At 50.7% G+C, this 14231-nt stretch overlaps 1 protein-coding gene and 1 non-coding gene across 2 annotated transcripts in view; one reads left to right on the top strand and one right to left on the bottom strand.

Annotated features, from left to right (window-relative positions):
- Window positions 1-9447: 9447 nt before the first annotated feature.
- Window positions 9448-14231, top strand: part of TEAD4 (TEA domain transcription factor 4) — a 59594-nt gene continuing 54810 nt past the window's right edge. The window contains exon 1 of the mRNA XM_040233725.1: window positions 9448-9978. The gene's annotated coding sequence lies outside the window, so the exon portion shown is untranslated. The remainder of the gene's footprint in view (window positions 9979-14231) is intronic.
- TRNAW-CCA lies at window positions 12813-12885 on the bottom strand. Its single transcript has one exon. It is a non-coding gene; the product is annotated as a tRNA-Trp (tRNA).

A 14231-nucleotide genomic window follows, 5' to 3' on the forward strand; every position in this document is an offset into this window, starting at 1 on the left:
GGGGCCCCAGAGGACAGATGATGGAGCTGAGACTGAGGGGGCCCCAGAGGACAGATGATGGAGCTGAGACTGAGGGGGCCCCAGAGGACAGATGATGGAGCTGAGACTGAGGGGGCCCAGAGGGCCAGACAATGGAGCTGAGACTGAGGGGGCCCCAGAGGACAGATGATGGATGTGAGACTGAGGGGGCCCAGAGGGCAAGGCGAGGGAGCTGAGACTGAGGGGGCTCAGAGGACAGATGATGGGGCTGAGACTGAGGGGGCCCAGAGGGTGGTGCCTGCACCCGTCAGCTTCCTGGGTCACCTTCCTGATTTCCCAGCAGAAAAAAACAGAATGAAGGGACTCTCAGTTCTCAGTGGTCACATTTAAGGCTTCCTTCTACAGACAAGTTAAAAGGAGTATGTTCACAAGTCCTGGCGAGGCCTTCCTGCTCTTAGGGTCACGGGATGAGTCCTGTGGAAGAAGCGGGAAGAGTCACATCACGGTGAGGGCTGGGGTCAGTCTGATGTGTACAGCTTGGGTTTTCTTTTTCACTTGATTTTTTTGCCAAACAGGTTATTTGTGACCCAGTTTTACACACTTTTCAATAGCCAAGAATAATATCAGTGGTCATTGATATGAAAGATAGCAGCAGGTGATTTTCAAACATCTGAATAAGCCTGCAAAAGGCTCTTTAAAATTTATTTTAAATTGCAGGATCATTTCTTTACAATATCGTGTTGGTTTCCATCATATTCATCAGCATGAATCAGCCATAGGTATATATATGTTCACTCTCACTTGAACCTCCCACCCCCCACCCCATCCCGTCCCTCTACACAAGGCTCTTTTTGAGTGGAAGGTTAGGTGAGAGAAATGAACGAGTATCAGTTCACTGCCTTTAGATAGCAACATGAGTACAGAAATAAAGCAACGGTCAAATCGGGCAGAGTCCCTGGTTCTGGTTCTTCTGCCAGGGATTTGCCTCTCCTGTAGATTGAGGAGTTAGAGTTATTAACAGGATTTCCTGTCCTCAAGTGAGCCCAGTCCTCCCTGCCCACACCCACAGTCACCCAAGACCCCACAGCGTGTTTTCAGTCATGTGCTCTGGTTCTTCCTGCACAGCTGCTGTTGGCTGTTCCACTGTTTGTAGCTGGAGAAACCTGGGGAGGGGAGACTGGACTGAGGGGAGCACACCTGGGGAAGGGCGTGACCTTGCAACTGAGGAAGCCGCTTCCCAACCACTGGCTACAACTGTTCCCGGAGAAAACCCTTGGATGTTGAGAACTGCCCCCCCTCAGCCTCCAGCTCCCCTCTGCATGGGCTGGCCTCACACATTTCTTGGCCAAGGGCACATGGGCTAGTTTGCCCCTTTCCCCACGCTCTATCAGGTAGCTGTCTTAGTCACTGTGTGCTCTGTAAGTCTCATGGCTCTTCCCCTCTGCACAAACCCAGTCTGGGGGGCAGCGCACTGCCTGTGAAGTTTTCAGGCAAGCCCTCCTAAGCCACCGGGCTTCCCAGGTGGTGCTAGTGGTAAAGAATCTGCCTGCCAGTTCAGACAAGAGACATGGGTTCCATCCCTCCATCCCTGGTCGGGAAGATGCCCTGGAGTAATGGCAACTATAGACAAAGTAGCCTGGTGGGTTAACAGTCTAGGGGGCTGCAAAGAGTCTGAGCAACAGCACCTCCCTAAACTGTGGGCAGCTCCCTAGCACCACCTGCTGACCCAGGGGGCATGTTACAAGTGCAGTAAGGAACAGATTCCAAGGCCCAGACCCTATTGTCCTGTGCTTACTAGGCACTCTGTGCTTCAGGATCAACACAACTCTAGAAGCTCTAGGGACAGTAGTGTTTCTGGATGGTAGAGAGTGGACGGACTCCAGGCAGAACGCCTGGGCTCCGGCACCAAATGCCTAGGCAGATATCAATGTTCTCATTTTTACTAGTGTCTTTTTACAAACGGAATAATGCATCTCAGTTGACTTTTTTTTTTAGCCATGCAGTTACACAAAATGGTTTATAAATGCTCATAAAGTTTTCCAGGGACTATGGCCCAAGGAAAGGAAAACAGGGTGACTTAACTAGGGAGCTAAACATTCCTATTGTGGTCTCAGGCCTGAGCTTACCTTGCCTTCCTGACTTGGTACCCCTCTCTCAGTATTCTTACCTGGAAAATTCCATGGACAGAGGAGCCTGGCAGGCTACAGTTCATGGGGTCGCAAAGAGTCGAAAACAACTGAGCGACTAACACTTTCATTTTCTCCTACTGGAAGGAACAGCCCATGCCAAAAAAAAAAAAAAAAATGCCCTGAGATTAATGCAAGTTTCTGAAATATTTCAAATACAAAGTAGGCCTCCGTGGTCTTCTCTGGCTCTACCGAGTCCTTCTGTCTATCAGGTCCACTCTCCCATGCATGGGGCCAAGCTGAGACCCAGGAGCCTGGGCACAAGAAGAGTGAGCCACGTGGAGGGCAGAGCTGGTGGGGGCTAGGGTGGAAGTGGGACTTTCCTGGTCTGTTCCAACTTTTTATTATACATGGTGGTGTAATCTAGTGGTTCTCAAACCTCGGGGTTTTAACATCTGGTTAAATACCATCCACCTAGATTCTGTCCCTTGTGATTTTCAGAGACTCCAAGAATAATCAGTAGTTCCCTTTCTTCCATAGTCTGGGGGCAGGGAAGTAAGGAAGGAAGGATGCTGTGAGAGGAAAGAAGGGTGACAGGCAGAGGGGGCTGGGACTTAGATCAAGCTTTGAAGAGTGGGTCTAGATGGAATTTCTAGGGTGCTGATGCATGCCTAGTGTGGACTCAATCAGGGTAAGATAGAAGGATGCCCTTAGAAATACGTCCCAATTTTGCCTTTGGTCAGTCTTTTGTTATCCTGTGTCACATATGGATACAAATTTTAAATACTGATGATTTCATGTGGTTCAAAAAGTGTTGATACAGTTAAAGCCTCCTCCCATACCTGTCCCCTTCTTCTGTTTCTCTCGCCCTGTCATACTCTCACAGTTGACCAATTTTAGTTTCCAGTGTATCTTTCCAGTGTTTCTTCATGCAAAAATAAAAATGTATTTGTAATCTCCCAATCTTTGTGCACAAAAGGTAGCATAATACATACTTGGTTCAGTCCAGTTCAGTTCAGTCGCTCAGTCGTGTCCAACTCTTAGCGACCCCATGGACTGCAGCATGTCGGGCTTCCCTGTCCATCACCAACTCCTGGAGTTTGCTCAGACTCATGTTCATCCAGCCGGTGATGCCATCCAACCATCTCATTTTCTGTCCTTCTGCCCCCTTATCCTCCTGCCTTCAATCTTTCCCATCCTCAGGACTTGGTTCAGTAGCTTGCTTTTTTTCATTTAATATATCCTGGAGATGTTTCCATATCAATAAATACAGTCCTTCCTTATAGAGGCATACCTTATTTTACTGTTTTATTATGCTTTGTTGACACTGTTTTTGTGTGTGTGTGTTTTTTTTTTTACACAAATTGAAGTTTTGTGGCAACCTTGTGTTGTCAGATGCCGATTGTCATTTAACAATAAAATATTTTAAAATCAAAGTATGAGCATTGTTTTCTAGACATAATAATGCTGTTGCACAGCGTAGTTACCAGGCTACTGTATAGTATAAACATAACTTTTACCGTATGTACTGAGAAAGCCCCGCATTTATGTGGCTCACTTTATTTTGATATCTGCCTCATTGCGGTGGTCTGGGACTGAGGCTGCAGTGTCTCTCAGATGTGCACGTACCTGTCTATAGGCTACAGTATTTCATTCACTCAGGGAAGTACCGTATTGCTTTTACATAGTCCCCCATGCATGTACAGTTTGAGCATTGAGAAATTGTATCAGTGTGTTTTAAGTATATTCAGTGCTGCAGGGACCTGTTATTTACTGTAATAAGTAACTCACTAACTCCCCTGGCATTACTACGCTTGGCATCTCCCACAGTCCCAAGTTCTCCCCTTTGCTCTGCAGGTGTCATCTACCTGCTGGTTGAGTGTCTCCTTTTGGATGGTGCCCAGCTGTGCTTTCTGTCACTGCTAGTCCCATGGAACTATTCCAATTAAAATTTAGTCAACTAGTTACACTTCAAGGGCTCAGTAGCCATACGTGGCTCGCACCTACCATACTGGATTGTGTGGATAAAGAACACTTCATCATTCTAAAATGATCTGTCGGAGAATGGGGGTCCACAGAAACGTCAACCTCAGGTTCCGCAAATGTAACCTCTGTTCACCAGGTGTCCTCTCAGTGGAAGCGGTGCTTGTCTAGCTCCCCCAGTAGAATGTCAGCAGCTTGCAGGGCAGGGCTGACATCTGTGCATCACTAGTGCCTACCTGGGACAGTGCCAAGGACCGTATCCATGCTCCGTCCTGGTGGGATGGAAACCCACGTGACAGGAGACAGGTTCAGACACCTAAGTGTCCCCAGGGTCATAGTTAGTCTCGGCTGAACTGTTATTGTTCAAACTCCCCAGTAACCACATAAAACGTGACTTCTGTTGCCTTTCGTTGCCAAAATATCAGAGTCACTGAAAATGAAACTCTTAACAGTAAGGCTGGAGGAAGCCTTCCCTCCCTTCTGAGTTTTTTTTCCAGGAAGATCCCGAATATTGGATCCTAACTATGCTCTGGGACCCTCAGAAAAATTTCTGAAGAACTGTAACCAGAGGTGAGAAAGCTTCACCTCTGGGCTCCAGACACCAAGCGTCTCGTTTCAGTCTGGATACCGCATTCATTTGCATGGGCTGCCGTAACAAAGTACCACAGATGGGGTGGCTTACACAGAAATTTATCCCTCACGGTTGTGGAGGATGCAAGTTTAAGGTCAAGGTGTAGGCAGGCTTGGTTTCTCCTGAGGCCCCTCTCCTTGGCTTAGAGATGGATCCTCTCTCCATGTCCTCACGTGGTCCTTCCTCTGTGAGAAGTCTTCATCCTAATCTCTTCTCACAAAGAAGATTAGGAAGGGCCCTGATCCAGGCAAGTTGGATTAGGCCAACCTAAAGACCTCGTTCTAACTTAATCACCTCTTTAAAGATGTCTCCATATCCAATCCCATTCTGATGTACTGAGGATTAAGAGTTCAACAGATGGGTTGGGGGTTGGGGGTGGGGGGAGGAAGCACAACTCAGCTCCTGGCACATACTGTCCCCTCCATGGTAGACCTGGAGTCTAGCTTGTCCACATTTCTCTTTGATGAAGAGATAACAGGACTAATACTATGCTTTTCAAATTACAGACTGCTTTTATTCTATAGAGGAAAAGAAAGCTTGCAGCTTTGATAAAAGTCGGACTGTTTTGCCCTTCAATACACGATGCAGCGGAGATGATACGGAGTGAGGAGTCTTCTTAAGGGAAAAGAGCAAAAGGAAATACAGGAGTGGCTGGGGACTGCCCTGGGAGTCCAGTGGCTAAGACTCCCTGCTCCCAACGCAGGGGGCCTGGGTTTGACCCCTGGTCAGAGAACTAGATCCTACATGCCATGACTAAAGATCCGTGTGCTGCACCAAAGACTGGGTGCAGACAAATAACTAAACACTTTTAAAAAAGCAAAGGACCCAGAGTCACAGCACTCACACTCCAGCACCAAGTCAGCAGCATCCCACTTTTAAGCCGAGGGTGAGGGGGCATGCTTTAGGGACATCTCTAAATTAGTGCATCTTCCTCTGACCTAAAGACTAGGCAGTAATCTTCTCTTGATTCTGCCCTGGTCAGCTTTGTATTAGGCTATTAAATCCAGTCATTTTTTTTTTTTTTTAAGATATGGAAAAATTAGGGCAGGGTTAGACATATGATAAAGTGGCTAACACTCCACATTCCCAATGCAGGAGAGCCAGGTTCGATCCCTGGGTCAGGAAGATGCCCCGGAGAAGGGAATGGCAGCCCACTTCAGTATTCCTGCCTAGAGAATCCCATGGACAGAGGAGCCTGGTAGGCTACATACAGTTCATGGGGTTGCAAAGAGTCGGGACAAGATAGAGTGACTTTCCTATTCACTTTTTTTCACTTAGACATATAGTTCCAGTCACATCTCACCCACAACCCCCCATTATAAAAGAAGTACGTTTGTTATAAATAATAACAAAATGACAAAGAAAGCCCCTTAATCGTCAACCTGTCAGAGATAATCACTCGAAAATACCTTTCAATTTATTTTTTAAAAACAGGATATAACACTGTAAATCAGCTATATACTCCAATATAAAATAAAAAATTAAAAAAAACCCAGGATCATCCTACATACACTATTTTTTTTTTAAATCCGCTTTTTCACTTATTATATCAAGAATGTTTGTTGGGTTTATTTTAAAAAATCTTATTTAAAAAATACTATCACATGGATGTGGCTGAGTTTGTTTAACACAGTATCACATGGATAATTTAACTATGACCATAATATGGTTGGAAAAAAATTTATTAACACAGTGGCTCAGCAGTAAAGAATCTGCCTGCAATGCAGGAGACCCAGGAGACACAAGTTCGATCCCTTGGTCAGGAAGATCCCCTGGAGGAGGGCATGGCAATGCACTCCAGTATTTTTGCCTAGAGAATCCCAGGGACAGAGAAGCCTGGTGGGCTTCAGTCCATAGGATCGCAAAGAGTCAGACACAACCGAAGCAACTGAGCACACATAATATGGGTCGAAAAAACTTTAAAAATTAAAAAATAATTTTTTTAATTAAAAAAAATTAAAGGAATGGAAATAATATCAAACCACACAGCTGACACTGCTGTTGCAATCCATCCTCCCTGCCTTCTGTTCTGCAGCCACTCCTGATTACCAGACTTTTCCTAACCTCCTCCCTCCTCCCACCGTCCCACCACGCTCCCCAACCCCCAAACCCAAGTACAGACCACCAGCCTTCCTGAGTCTTCCAGACTCAATTCAGTAAGCTCTCATTTATCCTTCAAGATCTAGGTCACTGCTGCTGCTGCTGCTGCTGCTAAGTCGCTTCAGTCGTGTCCGACTCTGTGTGACCCCATAGACGGCAGCCCACCAGGCTCCCCTGTCGCTGGGATTCTCCAGGCAAGACTGGAGTGGGTTGCCATTTCCTTCTCCAATGCATGAAAGTGAAAAGTGAAAGGGAAGTCGCTCAGTCGTGTCTGACTTCACAACCCCATGGACTGCAGCCAACCAGGCTCCTCCGCTAGTCACCTCTATAACTTGGATTTTCTGAGCTTTCCCTTGGGTTCCTCTATGGGGCTCAAAGCTCACAGTCACTCAACAAATGGTTATTATACTAAGTAGCCAGTGCTCACCATTTGTGCCTCACTGAGAGTCCCTTGGACTGCAAGGAGATCCAACCAGTCCATTCTGAAGGAGATCAACCCTGGGATTTCTTTGGAGGGAATGATGCTAAAGCTGAAACTCCAGTACTTTGGCCACCTCATGCGAAGAGTTGACTCATTGGAAAAGACTCTGATGCTGGGAGGGATTGGGGGCAGGAGGAGAAAGGGACGACAGAGGATGAGATGGCTGCATGGCATCACGGACTCGATGGCCATGAATCTGAGTGAACTCCGGGAGTTGGTGATGGACAGGGAGGCCTGGCGTGCTGTGATTCATGGGGTCGCAAACAGTCAGACACGACTGAGTGACTGAACTGAACTGAACTGAACTGAGTGCCTGCCTGTTGTCCTGAGCTGTAGACATGTCTCATGTGGAGGAGCTGTGACCAAGCCCTGATGTGTTGCATTAGTTAACAAACAGACCAGAATTTATATGCAAATGAGACCTGCTTCCTTCAAAATCTCCACCTCAAGAGACTCAATACTTTGTCAGTGATGCTGTGATGCTCAAAAGGCCACTGGGCGCTTCCCTGTGGCTCAGCGGTAGTTTACCTATCAATGCAGGAGACAGGGGTTCCATCCCTGACCTGGGAAAATCCCACATGTCGCGGAGCAACTAAGCCTGTGTGCCACAACTACCGAGCCTGTGCTCTAGAGCCTGGACTCCACAACTACTGAGCCCTAGAGCCTGTGCTCTGCACCAAGGGAAGCCACTGCAATGAGAAGCCTGCACACTGCAACTAGAGAGCAGCCCCTGCTCCCAGTTAGTAGAGAAAAGCCCATGCAGTGGACACAGCACAGCCAAAATTAAAGAAATAAAATTATTAAAAACACACACCATTGGAACATCTCTCTTGGAAGTCACTTCAGCATTTGTAGCACTTTCTTTTCAAGATCTGTGGCAGTGGCTTTCTGCTTTTTCATTTTTAACTTAATATTTATTATACACTTATCTATCCCAGGCACCAAGCCGGAGCTGGGTGAAAGATAAATCAGACATTTAGTCTGTCTCTAAGGAAGTTTCTGTTTGGTAAGGGAGGTAAGATCTGGACACCCACTACAGCACAGGGTTAAGCAATAAGGCTCCAGGGAGGTTGGACCTGAGTTTTGGAAAAAGATAAAAGTCCTCTGGTTTCAACCTCCCAGCAAGAAGGGTGACTGAGGTCTGTGATTGCACCCTGTGTCAAGCCAGTATCTTCTGAAGACTTAAAAACAAAAACAAAACACCGAAAAACAAACCCAATGGCTAAACCCATCCTGGCGTATTTAAGACGCAGACTCCCCACTTTCTGGCGATGCTCCACAATAGATCGAGTCTTCCCAGCTCAGTGATAAGCTCTGAGAGGGCAGGTGCTGAGGTCTTATCCTTCGCTGTTCCAGTGTCCGGTGGGCGAGTGACAGACGCAGGATCAGGGTTAGACGCGTCTCCGGCCACGCCACACGCCCGTCACATTGGCATCCCTTCCCCTCGTGCGCGGCTCTCAGCGATGACCGTGATGCAGGCCGGCGCCGGGCGGAGGCGAGCGGCCAAAAGATCCTGCGGGGAGGGCACCTGTGGGCGCGCGGAGCTCCTGCGTCCTGGGCCCCGGACCGGGGTCCCAGGTGGATGGACGCCGTAGGGAAGAAGGGCGCAGCTGCCCGCGCGCTGGACGCCCGCCCTTGCCCGGCCTTTCGGGGCTGGCGCGGAGGGAGAGGCGAGCAGGGGGCCGGGCGCGAGGCCAGAGCCCGGCCCGCAGGGTCGGGAGGAAGGGTTCCGGCCTGGGCAGAGAGCGGGGGACTGGCCAGGAGGGGCGGGAACCCGGGCCCGGGGAGGAGGAGGAGAGTCGGGGCTGAGATCAAAGGGGAAGCACGTGTGCCGGGCGATGGCCCCGGCCCGAGCCGGATGCCGAGGTCACAGCCGAGGGTCCCCGCGGCCGCCCCCGGCCCGCCCAGCCCGCGGCCCCTCCCCGCGTCCCAGTCTCCTCCCCGAGGGCCCGGGGCTGGGCCGCCACTCCCTCCAGCTCCCGCCCTCGACCGCGCGCATCTCATTCCAGCCCTCATTCCGCGCATTCCAGGCTTCCTCCTTTCAAACCCCAGGCCGGGGGCGGGGAGAACCCGCAGCTCCCGGCTCCGCCGCGCTGCCGCGTCCCCCAGGTGAGTGGCCCGGCCGCCGCGCCCCTCGGCCGCGCCGCGGGCGCTCTTTGCTTCCCGCCTGGGACCTGCGCGCCGGGCCCGCCGTCCCCCTCTCCCGTCTCCGCTCGCCCGCTTCCCTCCCTTCCGCCCTCCCGCGCGCGCTCTGTTCCCCCAGCTCCCTTCCTCTCCCGTTGACTCACCCCGCCAGGAATAGGGATCGCCCGAGCTTTCCCGTCAGTCCCCTTCTGGGAAAACTCCGCCCTCTGCTCCGCCCCGCTCCGCGCACCGGCCACAGCGCGCTGGACACCGCGCACCGGACACCGCGCACCGAGTACCGCGCGCCGGGCGGGGCGAGCTGGGTTTGGGCCCGCGCGGAGTCGGCTCCGTCCCGCGATCCGCCTTCATCCCGGCTCAGCCGGTCGGCCCGGGGCCGGAGCCCGGGTCTCCGCTCGCTGACCCCGCGTTGTCTCTGCAGCGCCCTCGCCCGCCTCGCCGGACCTCAGCGGAGCCGCGGCTGGAAGAGCGGCGCCGCGGCGGACTCCGCGGGGCTGGCTCCGCGTACCCGCCCACCTCCCCGCACCCTGGGACCGGTAAGACGGCGGCGCGGGAGGAGCTCTCACCCGGGATCGGACTTGGGGGCGAGCCGGGCACGTGGAGTCGCGCGAACCGCGAGGCTGGGGTGGGCGCGAGGGCCAGGAGTAAGGGGAGCGCGCGGAGCCGAAAAGACCGGAGGCCGAGCCCAGGTCGCCGGCGGCCGAAAAGAGCCCCAGCGCCCGCGCCTCCCTTCTGCTGGGCGCCTCTCGAGCTTGGAAAGGGTGTCCTGGCGATTTCAAGCCGAGGCTTTGCGAGAGCGGAGAAGACCTCCGCCAAAGGTCCCCGTTTCCCAGAGCTTGAGAAGCGTGGTGCGTTCCGTGCTGGAGGCCAGCGAGTCTGGAGAGCAGAGCTCCACAGCCCGAAGCGAACGTTTCCCCGGAGGGCGAGCAGACCCGGGACTCGCGCCTCTGTGCACTTGTGTGTCGAGGGGAGAGGGAGTTCAGGGCCAGACCTGGCAGGTCAGTGATGAGTTCACGTGGCGTGCGACTGTGCCGCCTCCTTAGCTCCGGGTGTCTGAGGGTGATACCTGCTCGCCGATGAGATCACCTACCTTCCAGGAGGCATGTTTGTGTTGAACGGGAGCGCCTTTCCACCCGAGAAAAGCGCTGTTTGTCTGTAAGCTGAGCGTCTTGGAGGACTAGCGAGATGCCACGTCTCTCAGTGTGTGTTTCCCCCGTGAGGATGTTCCTGGGCGGGACGGTCCTCCCTCCCTGCAGGAGCGGGGGCAGGACACCGAGTCTCTGGTGGTGTCTTTGCCCAAGGAGCTGGCGGTGACTGTGGGGCTGTGTGGTCCCCAGGCTTCATTCGCCCTGGACCCGCGAAGCTGCAGGGAGGCTGTGCACACCTGCCTCTCGCAGGCAGCTGTCTTTCTGGGGAGGTCGGTTTTGTTCTTGCCTGGAAGAGTTTAGGGAACAGGTTGGTAGAAAGTTTAGGGAAGCTGAGATTCTTGCCTTTCCGTGATGGGGTGGGTTGTTGATAGTGAGACTTGGGCATGTTTGTGGGAGGGGTTGGACACCCTCCCCCCAGAAAGAGCTCATTTTGCATCTTGAGATTTGTGTAGGCAGTGCTTTTATTTTTTTTAATTAAAAAATTAAAAAAATATACAATTTGTAAAAGTTACTTTCCATTTGCAGTTACAACAATACTGGCTATACTCCCCGTGTTGTACAATACGTCCTTGAGTTTGTACCTGTCTGACACTCAATAGTTTGTACCTGCCTTTCCCCCATCCCTAGCTTGCTCCTTCCACCCCCGACTCCCCCACTGGAAACCAATAGTCGACTCTATATGTGTGAGTCCTATGTTATATTCGCTAGTTTGTTGTATTTTTTAGGTTCCACATGTGAGTAATATCATATAGTATTGTCTAGACAGTGCTTTTAAAGTTGCCTCCAAGGACAGGGGGAAATTGAACTACTGGTCCAGCTCTCCTTGGAGCCGCCTGGGGGTCAAATGGAAGGACCCTCATTCTTGATGACTGACTGGACCACCAGGCACTGGGATGTAGTGAGAATGTTTTCCTGCCCTCCTAGTGGGGAAGGCTGCCTCTGATTCACTGGGCTGACCCGTGGGGAGGCCCTTCTGGATAGCTGTTTCCTCATCTCTTCCTTTCTGCTGTGCTTTCTGTTTTCTCTCCCTTTGGAGTTTTACCACTGGAAACATTTCAGAGGGTAGAACTGGGTGGGGCGAGAGCCCCAGTGCCCAGGAGATGGGCAGAAGTTTGAGACTGACAGCATGCGAGGAGGGTGGGGGGCCACCGACTGATCCTTGAATTATCTCTTCATCCCATGACAAGATGCTGTGGGCATAACCTTCAGGGCTTCTTGCAAGGAAGGGCCGAGATGCCCTGAGGGGTGGGGACTTCCACTGGTCCTCCATCCACCCTGAGGACACAGATATTCTGCTGGGAGCCACCTCCTCCTTCACCTGCTCAGGCCAGGTGTATGGGTGGGGCTTCGAGGGTGTCTGGTCTATAGATGTAATAGAAAGGACTCAGGTTTGGGGCCAGACATAGCAGGGTATAAATCCTGACAATTACTACCTTTAAGGCTTTGGGCTCAGTGTCCTGATGAGTAATGGGGGAGGGGTAATTAACATCTATCCAAGAAGTTTTCATGGGGAAAATTCAGTGTTTGCAGAGCAACTTGTACAGTGCAGGAACAGCCAGTGTTTCCTAACCGTATTTCACCACAGAACCCCTTTATCCAGGAAATTTCCTGAACACCTTTGCTAAACCCTGCCCTGTCATTCATGATTATTTACCAAAATGGATCAAGTATTTACTGTACACTGAACCCTACAGGTTTCCTATCTCGGGTTTAGGAACCAGGGTAGCCAGCAGCCCAGGTGTAGGTGGGGTTTGGGCTTTGTCACTGAACAGCACAGGGTCTCCATGTTCAGATTCCAGCTTTGCCTTGACCCAGGGTGAACTTGCTAAACTTTAAAGAACTCTAATGTCAGCACCGAACCCCCCTCGTATTAAAGATGGGAAGCACTCACTGTGGAGAAGAGTATAGAGATTCCTTAAAAAAAAACTAAAAATGGAGTTAGTATATGATCTAGCTATTTCACTCCTGGGCATATATCAGAGAAAACTATAATCAGAAAAGATACATGTACCCCTATGTTCATAGCAGCACTGTTTACAGTAGCCAAGACATGGAAGCCACTTAAATGTCCATCGATGGATCAATGGATAAAGAAAGTGAAGTCGCTCAGTCGTGTCCGACTCTTTGCGACCCCATGGACTGTAGCCTACCAGGCTCCTCTGTCCATGAGATTCTCCAGGCAAGAATACTGGAGTGGGTTGCCATTTCCTTCTCCAGGGGATCTCCCTGACCCAGGGATCGAACCTGGGTCTCCTGCATTGGAGTCAGACGCTTTAACCTCTGAGCCACCAGGGAAGCCCAATGGATAAAGAAGATGTATATATACACAATGGAATATTACTTAGTCATAAAAAGTATTAAGTATGAAATAATGCTATTTGCAGCACATGGATGAACCTAGACATTTTTATACGAGTGAAGTAAGTCAGACAAAGACAAATACTGTGTGATACCACTTACACATGGAATCTAAAAAAAATGGTAGAAAAAAACTTATTTACAAAGCAGAAATAGGCTCACAGACATAGAAAGCAAACTTATGGTCACCAAAGGGAAAATGAGTGGGGGAGGGATAAATTAGGAGTTTGAGATTAGCAGATACACACTATTTTGTATAAAATAGATAAACAAGTACTTACTGTAGAAAGGGAACTCTACTCAGTATCTTATAATAAATTATAATGGAAAAGAATCTAAAACATATATATATATTTGATATATATATTTGAATCATTTTGCTATGCACCTGAAATTAGTACAATGTTGTAAACCAACTATACTTCAATAAAATTTTTAAAAATAATAAATATAAAGATGAGAAACTGAGGCCCTGGTGGGACCATAACTTGCTTAAGGTCTCATGGCTGGTGAGTGGCAGAGCTAGGACTGGAGCTCCACTCTGGTCCATTCTGATGCCTTGCCTTCTCTCTCCTGCTCTGTGGGTGGAAATGCCCAGACCACTGGCCACCTTGGTCTAACAGGTGTGGAGTCTGGAGCATTCCGCCTGGGGATGTCTCCCATCTTGTGGCTCAGATAAGCTTGTTTGGGCAGAAATACTCCCTTAGGAACTGTGGAACCTGAGAATGACCTCTGGAAGGGGGCAGGGACTTCAAGAGGTCTTTTTTTTTTTTTCCTATTTTGCCGCAGTGGTGTCATGTGGGATCTTAGTTCCTTGACCAGGGATCGAACCCGTGTTCCCTGCAGTGGAAGCTCGGGATCTTAACCACTGGACTGCCAGGGAGTTCCCACAAGAGATCTTTAAAATGCTCCCGCCTTTCTCCTCCTGGGTCTGCTTCACTTAGCCAGGTGAGAAGCGTCCCTGTCCTTCCAGGTCTCTTGGGATGCGGAGCACAGCCGGCTTGGACTTCCGTCCCGGCCTTGTACGGGTGACTGTCACAGAGAGTGGCAGTGGAGGACGTGATGGCCTTCCTGCCGCCGAGGTTGGGCCCGGGTGGCCTGCCTGCCTTTGCCCCCTGTGACCTGTTGCTGGCAGCGGCTGAGACCACAGCTCCCTTTCAGGCTCTGAAATTGTAGCTGAACAGCTGCTGTCGGCCCCCCCTCCTGGCGGTGTGACCAGCTCGGGGCCCAGGTGGACGTGGGGGCAGCGCTGTGTCGCTGGCACAGCCTCCAGCTCTAGGATC

Source organism: Oryx dammah, unplaced genomic scaffold (assembly GCF_014754425.2).
Source record: "Oryx dammah isolate SB20612 unplaced genomic scaffold, SCBI_Odam_1.1 HiC_scaffold_29, whole genome shotgun sequence".
NCBI classification, from domain to species: Eukaryota; Metazoa; Chordata; class Mammalia; order Artiodactyla; family Bovidae; genus Oryx; species Oryx dammah.